The following is a 7,569-nucleotide window of genomic DNA, read 5'->3' on the forward strand; positions in this document are numbered from 1 at the left end:
TGTCCCCAGCATGTAGCATCTGCCTTGAAATAAGTAGGTACTGAATAGAGAAAAAAAAATTACTGTTGAATAAATGAATAGATGTTACTCCCTAGAGAATACATTTAAGATCTTTCCTAAAGGGAAGAAGAATAGAGGTTTGAGAGTAATTGCACATTTATCACCTTTAAAACTGTGTCGAGGGCTGAATGCATTAGGGTCTATATCAGGGCCGACAAATACAAGGCACTCTGCTCTCATCCCCTTTCCCCATATACTTGGAGGATATCTCTATGATCCTAGAATTCTCTCCCTTGTCATCACTGACTCTTCTCTACCCAACACACTGATTATTTGTTTGTTTGTTTCTGCACAGGAGGAAAATTAACTTTCCCTCTACCTTCTTCTGAGTTCTTGTCTGAGATCCCTGTAATAAAAGATAGATTAACAAGAGAAAAGGGAACAGATGTTTATTAATATGTTGTTAAAAAGTAAATTGAGGCATATTAAAAATTTTAAGAGGTTTTTTTGAGCAAAAATCGATTCTAACTGGATAATGTTAAACCGGAAGTGGCTAGGAGCCCTATAGGGGACAGGAAACGGGGAGACTTTTATAGAGAAAAGGCAGAAGCAAAGTAAGGAAATTATTGATTGACTACAGCTTAAAACCTAGTTGGCTGTTTGTGATTGGTTGTCCTTAGCATTTTGATTTTGTAAGCGTGAGGAATATATAGGCTTTTATTTTGGTTTGCTTATGTAGGCCACCAGACACTAGAACCACATTAGTCCAATGGCCTCCTTGTCTAATTAATTTAACAAATATGCCTCATGTATAATATATATGGGAGAGACCCAGGGAAACCTAGTAACTCCCTAAGATGGCCTAAGCCACTCCCGTAAATATCATCTCCAGCTAAAGACAAAAGAGAAAGGTGTGTGCTGGGGGTGGAACAGAAGAGGCCAATTAGAGGTTTCCAGGAAAAGCACAGTAAACAAGGGTGTGGTATGTTATGCAGATTTAAGTGGCTGCCTTCTCCATTGACAAGATTCTGTTATGCTTTAGAGCATCCTTCTCTTCCTGGTACAGAGAGCGAGACACTCTTACAAAGGGAGATCTCCTTTATAAGTGCCAATTTCCCTTACAAAAGATAACTTTCTATTTTCTGAGCTTCTCCAGTGTCTGCAGTTTCTCAACAATAATTAGCTCAAAATAATCCTTATGCCAAAGAGACATATTTTGGAGTGGCATATCCTAATGCTCTTCATTTGTTTGTTTTTATTTGTTTTTTTTACAAACTTTCATATAGGATTTATTATACGTCAGGCACTGTTCAAATGCTTCACAAATAGTAACACATTTGATCTTCAAAACAGCAGTGTAAGGAAGGTGCTATTATTAGCCTCATTTTGCAGAATAGAAAAATTAAACACAGAGAGATTAAGAAACTTGCTGAAGGTCACACAGCTAGTAAACCTACTGTTGAGAGTTTGCAGTTTAGATGAAGCCAAGAGCCATCTGGTCGGGGTGCTAATGTTTCCTTGGGCCAGAGAACCCACTGGGCTCTAGCCTGATGAATTAACCGCCTAGGCAGCAGAAGTAGCTCTAGCCAGGAAAGGGCAACAGAAGGCCTGAGGTGTCATCAAGGCCTTCCCAAGACAGACACCCCAGCTGCTGAGGACAGGGTTGGGAGGGTCAGGGAGTTTCCTTCCCATCAGAAATAACAGAGCTATTCTCTTAATTCAAAAATCAGAAGCTGGAGCTTCAGGGCCAGGTCGGTCCACCCCCACTAACTTAGAGTTAGAACAGCCCAAGATCTAGGGCAAGAAGAAAATATTGGGGGAATCAGATGGGAGGATGCAGAGACTAACATCAAAGCTAGGAAAGTATGGGGACATACTAGATTGTGAGATCCAGAAGGGCAGGAAATAGTACTAATTCAACCGAATGCCCAGCAATAAACATAAAAATGTAGAAGCGCTCACATTAGCTTTGAAATCCTGTCTCCAACATCTGTCAGTTCCCTTAAGACTGCCAAGCACTTCAGGGACACAGCAAAGTTTTATTTCCCTCTCTTACTCTTAGATTGCTATGACCATATAGCAACTTGCAACTTGTACCTATAGCTTAGTTTTTATGGGGATTAAAATTTGGGGGTGGGGGGAGTATTATCTTTTTTCTAATGCCTTGCTTTGACATTTTTCTTTTTGGCATTAGAATTATTTCAGCTTTAGAAATATAGAAAAATGATCCAGACTTCTATCAGCCTCGGCTAACCAGTGTGTTCACTTCTATAAAAAGCCAGGTAAAATGTTTTGTAACGTGTATAAGTGTTCCTACAAGTAGACGGCAACACAAAAACCATTTAGCTCCAAGATGAGTCTAACAACCAAATAAAACACAGGGTATTTTATCGATTAAGAGGTATGTTGTCACACATTGACTGTAACAACCTACGATTTGTAAAGTGTGTTTGAATTTGCATTAAGGATCCTCAATTCAAAATACCATTGCATAATCTTCGCTGCATGAAATATGACTTTTTTTAAAGAGAATTTACTGGAGTATTTATCTTTTTTCCCTAGTTATTATTCTAAATGGTAAAGGATGTCATATAAATATAACCATTCTGAAATCTGTAACAAAATACGATAATGAAAGAACCTTCACATGGGAACTTAAAAAGTATCAAAATTACATTATGCAAATACCCACATTTCACTTGTCAAATGCCAAATGATTAATGTTAAGGCTATATTAGGTCCAGCTAAGGAGCCAGGATAACCTGATTTGGTTCACTTAAGGAACTAACATTCCAAATTGACGGGACAGCCCAGCTAAAGTGAACTGTTACAGAAATACAAAATACTATAACATCATAAAATCAATCAGTAATCATATATCTCACTTCGAAAAACAATAATTGCCTACCACCTTGCATAAATTAGATTAAGCTGATTATCTTATGCCATCTTCGTACCTTGTGTTTATATTTAAGCCTCCCTTGAAGCAATAGCTGTCATTTGGGCAATATAAGGTCTTGAAGCAAAGGATGGTGTCTTCCAGGCAGCCAGTAGTGAAGTCTGTGGGTAACACTTGAGGTTTAAGAATTTAATGTAACAAAATTTATAAATTTCAACTGTTTTTTACTAAAAGCTTCCAGTCTTGGAGATGGGACCGGTTGGAAGGGGATTGTTAGTTATCTCTCTAAGACAAAGTCTTTCTTATACCCCAGGAAAGATACATGTCTTTGCAGCCGTAGAGTCTGGGGCCTAGCTTCCCAGTGAGTCACTGTTTACCATATTTTAAAAAGTACTGGAAGAAACAGGCTAGGAATTTGGTGAGTATTAGAGGAGAGTGTAGCCCTGAACAAAGAAGCCACAACGTGAATTCCTGTGGCCAAGGCAGGCAGGTGGGAGTGAGAGCACCAACCAAGAATTAAGAGGCCCCCCCCTCAAATAAAGGGCAAATGAGCATTATCATCAGCGACCCCTATAATGATCAAGAGGATGGGCTCGGTCATCAGACGACCTGGCATGAAATCTTGCTCTGCTGTTTTGTGACCCTGAGCCAGCGTACAAATCAGGCATGTTTGGGTTGCAGATTACAGAAACTCAACTCAAAAAATCTTAAACTCTGGATTTAACAGATCATTTCACTAGGAAGTCCAGAATTGGCTTTGTACTTGTTTGGATCCGAGGATTTAAACAATGTCACAGGTAACCTTTCTCTCTCCGTTCCAAGGACGGTGACAATTAGGACGTATTTGGGTGAAACTTTTTTCTAGGTTCCATAAGATTTCCAGCTGAGTGTGATAGGCTAGATGATGACCACCCCGCAAAGGTGCCCAAGCCCTAATTCCCATACCCTGTGAATCATTACCTTACAGGGTAAAAGGGACTTTGCAGACCTGATTAAATTAAGGATTTTGAGATAAGGAGATTATTCTGGGTTATCAGATTGAATCCAATGTAATAATCACAAGGGCCCTGTAAAAAAAGAGGTAAGAAAGTAAAATGCGATGTCACAGGAGATGTCACAGGAAAGCAAGAGGTTGGAGTCATACAAGGAAGGGATCGTGAGGTAAGAAACATGAATAGTCTCTAAAAGCTGAAAAGGGCAAGGAAATGGAATACAAAGCCTCTGAATGGAATACAACCCTGCCAGCACCTTGATTTTAGACTTCCAACATCCAGAACTGAAAGAGAATAAATTTGTGCTGCTTTAAGCTATTAAATTTGTGACAATTTGTTACAGCAGTAATAAGAAACTAATACACTGAGTTTCTTGTTTCTCTGCTTTCATTTTCATTGACTGGCTAGGGGCAGAAAATTCAGCTTTTCCAACTATTTGTGGGATATATATTTTTGAATCTTAATCATCTTGGATTGCTTCCTACTGGCCAAAAAGACCTCTCATACTCTCATAATAAGGTTTTATTTTCTTCTCGCTCATCTGTCCATCAGTACAGGTTTGACTGAAATCTGTACCAGTTTGCTAAAAACTATAAGAAAATTACAAGCTCTCAAGCATCCTGATATTTTTCTATCAAGTCTCCTGAAATTCAATCTTTAGTAGGAAAAGGTCCTAATCAAGATTTGAGGGGACAGTTTAGAGCAATGGTGGTCAGTTTCACAATCAGGAATGAGAGAATTCTCATTTCTTTTCATCACCCCTAGTTATCCAATCCCACATTTTAAGGTCTATAATCTACCTTTCACTCTTGATGTCCATTTCTTTGACATATAATGTTTCACTGGTTGAAAATGAAAGAGAGTCAATTCAAAACAAATTCCACAGAAAGAATTATTCTGGCTTCCGGAAAGTTTTGTTTCTCTCCCTCTCTCTATTTCTCTCTCTCTCTCTCTCTTATTGTTCTACTTTCCTCTATACTGGCTTGTTTCTCAGGTAAATTCTCCCAAGGTCATAGCAAATATTTCTCCGGCAACCCTAAGTTTACATTACCAAGATAATTATTAGTATGAAACAGGAGCATTTCTTTCCCATTAATTCCAGCCCAAGTCCCTGGGATGGCCTTCATTGGGCCACTTTGGGATATGGGTTAACTCCTGAGCCAGTTGTTGTGACTTGGGGGATAGAATCCTCCAGTTGCCAGGCCTGGGACAGGTGTCCACTCCTGAGCAGAAAAATGGGCAAAGACAATGAGAGAGACTGTAGGACAAACAAACAAACAAAAACCAGACACTAGCAGATGCCTACCTTTTGAAGAGATTCAGATGTCCCATCAGTAAAAGATAGATTCTAATATAATATTCCTCCTAGAATTGTAAAAACTAAATGAGTTAATCCAGGGAAACTGTTTAGCACCATGTGGCATAATAGATATTCATTCATACTTTTTTTTTATCGTTTTATTGTTACTTAGTTATGTTACTATTATTATGACTGCTAGCCATGTAGCTTTGGAAAAGTCACTTAACCTACCTGAGCCCATTCCTTCATATTAATAAGAATGGTAACACATCCCTTGTCGTGTAACAATAAAAAGCAAGTTAATATGTATAAGATGCCAGGCACAAGGTTGGCACATAGGAGAGAACCATGAAGAGGAGATACTATTTTTATTGTTATCTGAGAAAGAAGGAACAGGACCACACCTATCTTATCTACATATGCATAGATTTTTTTTAACAAACCAAACGCTGAAATTTGACTTCTGAGATAGGTATCATTATATCACGGAAAGGCTCTTTTTCACTCAGTAGGACGCAATGTGTGGGCTGCTCCCGAGACTGACACACATACATGGAATTTAGATCTAATGTAGCTTCAGTCTTGTCCCTTGCTGTAGTCCCTGGGAAAACTTCAGTCATTGACACACTTTAGAATGACTTGTTGTAGAGGGTCATTGCAAACAATGGCGGCATCTGTTCCATCTAATAACACACACCTGGGTGAGTACCATGGTTTCATCCCTCCTATCTTGAATTGGGATTAGTGTGTGGGCACCAGCCTGTGGCCACTACAAATACCCCAGTGCATTGGCTTGGTGGAAACTGATCCTAAAAATCTACAGAAACTGATCCTAAAAATGTATGAAATAACAGGTGACAATGAAAACCTTGACCCCTAGATCTCTCTTACACATCGATCCTTGCAGTAGAAAATGAATTAAGTTTGGGACCCTTGCAGAGCAATCGCACAGGTAAGGAAGGGGAAACCCCATGGAATGAAATCATTTCACTCTCTTGGCCATAATTTTAAGAGTATACTCTCCTAGATGCACGAAGGAGTGTCCCCAATGAGCTGGGCTCTCGAGAGCTTTTAGCCAGGCAATTATAATAATCCTGTCTTACTTACAGTGGGATTTTTCTTGATGCACTTTAATGGAAAGAATGGTTTCTTTATTCACGGACACTCCATATATGTTAGTTAGATAATAAAAGGAATTTGTGCAGGTGTTTATAAAACCGCAGAAAGAAAATTTTTAACTGCATACACACTCTTTGGTAGTTTGAAAGCATTTTCTCATCCTCCTGGGGAAGCAGAGCTGTATGAAAGTCATATCACTGTCGGCAGCATCCCTCCTGAACTATTTTGAATGTCACTAGGAGTTTAAGGTAACATGTTGTTTTTCAGAGGAGAAAGGCAACAAAATAATTAAACACATTTTTCCTTCAGGAAAAAAAAAAAAGAAAAAACAAGTCATCTCTGCTTTTGTACAAAGGTGATATGATGTGACCATGAACAAATATAATCTCCTCAAAGATGCCTCTGGTAATTTAGCTCAGAGGACTGTTTCAGGGTAAGCAGGGAAAATTCACACACTATCAATGAGTGAAATACATCTGCAGAGAGATTAGAATTTCTTGTAAATCCTTTATGTTGAATCCAAATGAGGAACACTGGACAGCTGTGCAGATTCTTCTGACCTTTAGATGAGGAGAGCGATGATTTGAAAGCTCTATTTATTGATTAGCTTATTCACCCCCCTGCACCCCGAAACTTGAAGCCAAACAGGAAATGCACTTCAGAAACCATCTGGGGACTTCCCTGGTGGCACAGTGGTTAAGAATCCGCCTGCCAATGCAGGCGACACGGGTTCGAGCCCTGTTCTGGGAAGATCTCACATGCCATGGAGCAACTAAGCCCACGCGCCATAACTACCACAGCCTGCGCTCCTAGAGCACACGAGCCACAGCTACTGAGCCTGCGCGCCTAGAGCCGGTGCTCCGCAACAAGAGAAGCCACTGCAATGAGAAGCCCACGCACCACAATGAAGAGTAGCCCCCGCTCGCCGCAACTAGAGAAAGCCCGCGTGCAGCAACAAAGACCCGACAACGAAGACCCAAGACAGCCAAAAATAAATAAATAAATAAATAAATAAATAAATAAAATAAAATAAAAAGAAGCCATCTGACTCGGAGAAATGTAGGAGAACAGCACACTCGCTCTGTGGGGTCTGCACAGCAAGGTAAATGTAGGCTCTGGGAATTGTTGATGTGGACCATAGTAATAGTCTTCTAACTGGTCACCCACCTCCAGTCTTCAATTCTCTGTCTCCCAACTCCAAATGATAATATTGTAAATTCCAAGTACATTACGTGCTTCACAGCAAATGTTCATTCACA

This window comes from Balaenoptera musculus, chromosome 7, assembly GCF_009873245.2.
Source record: "Balaenoptera musculus isolate JJ_BM4_2016_0621 chromosome 7, mBalMus1.pri.v3, whole genome shotgun sequence".
NCBI classification, from domain to species: Eukaryota; Metazoa; Chordata; class Mammalia; order Artiodactyla; family Balaenopteridae; genus Balaenoptera; species Balaenoptera musculus.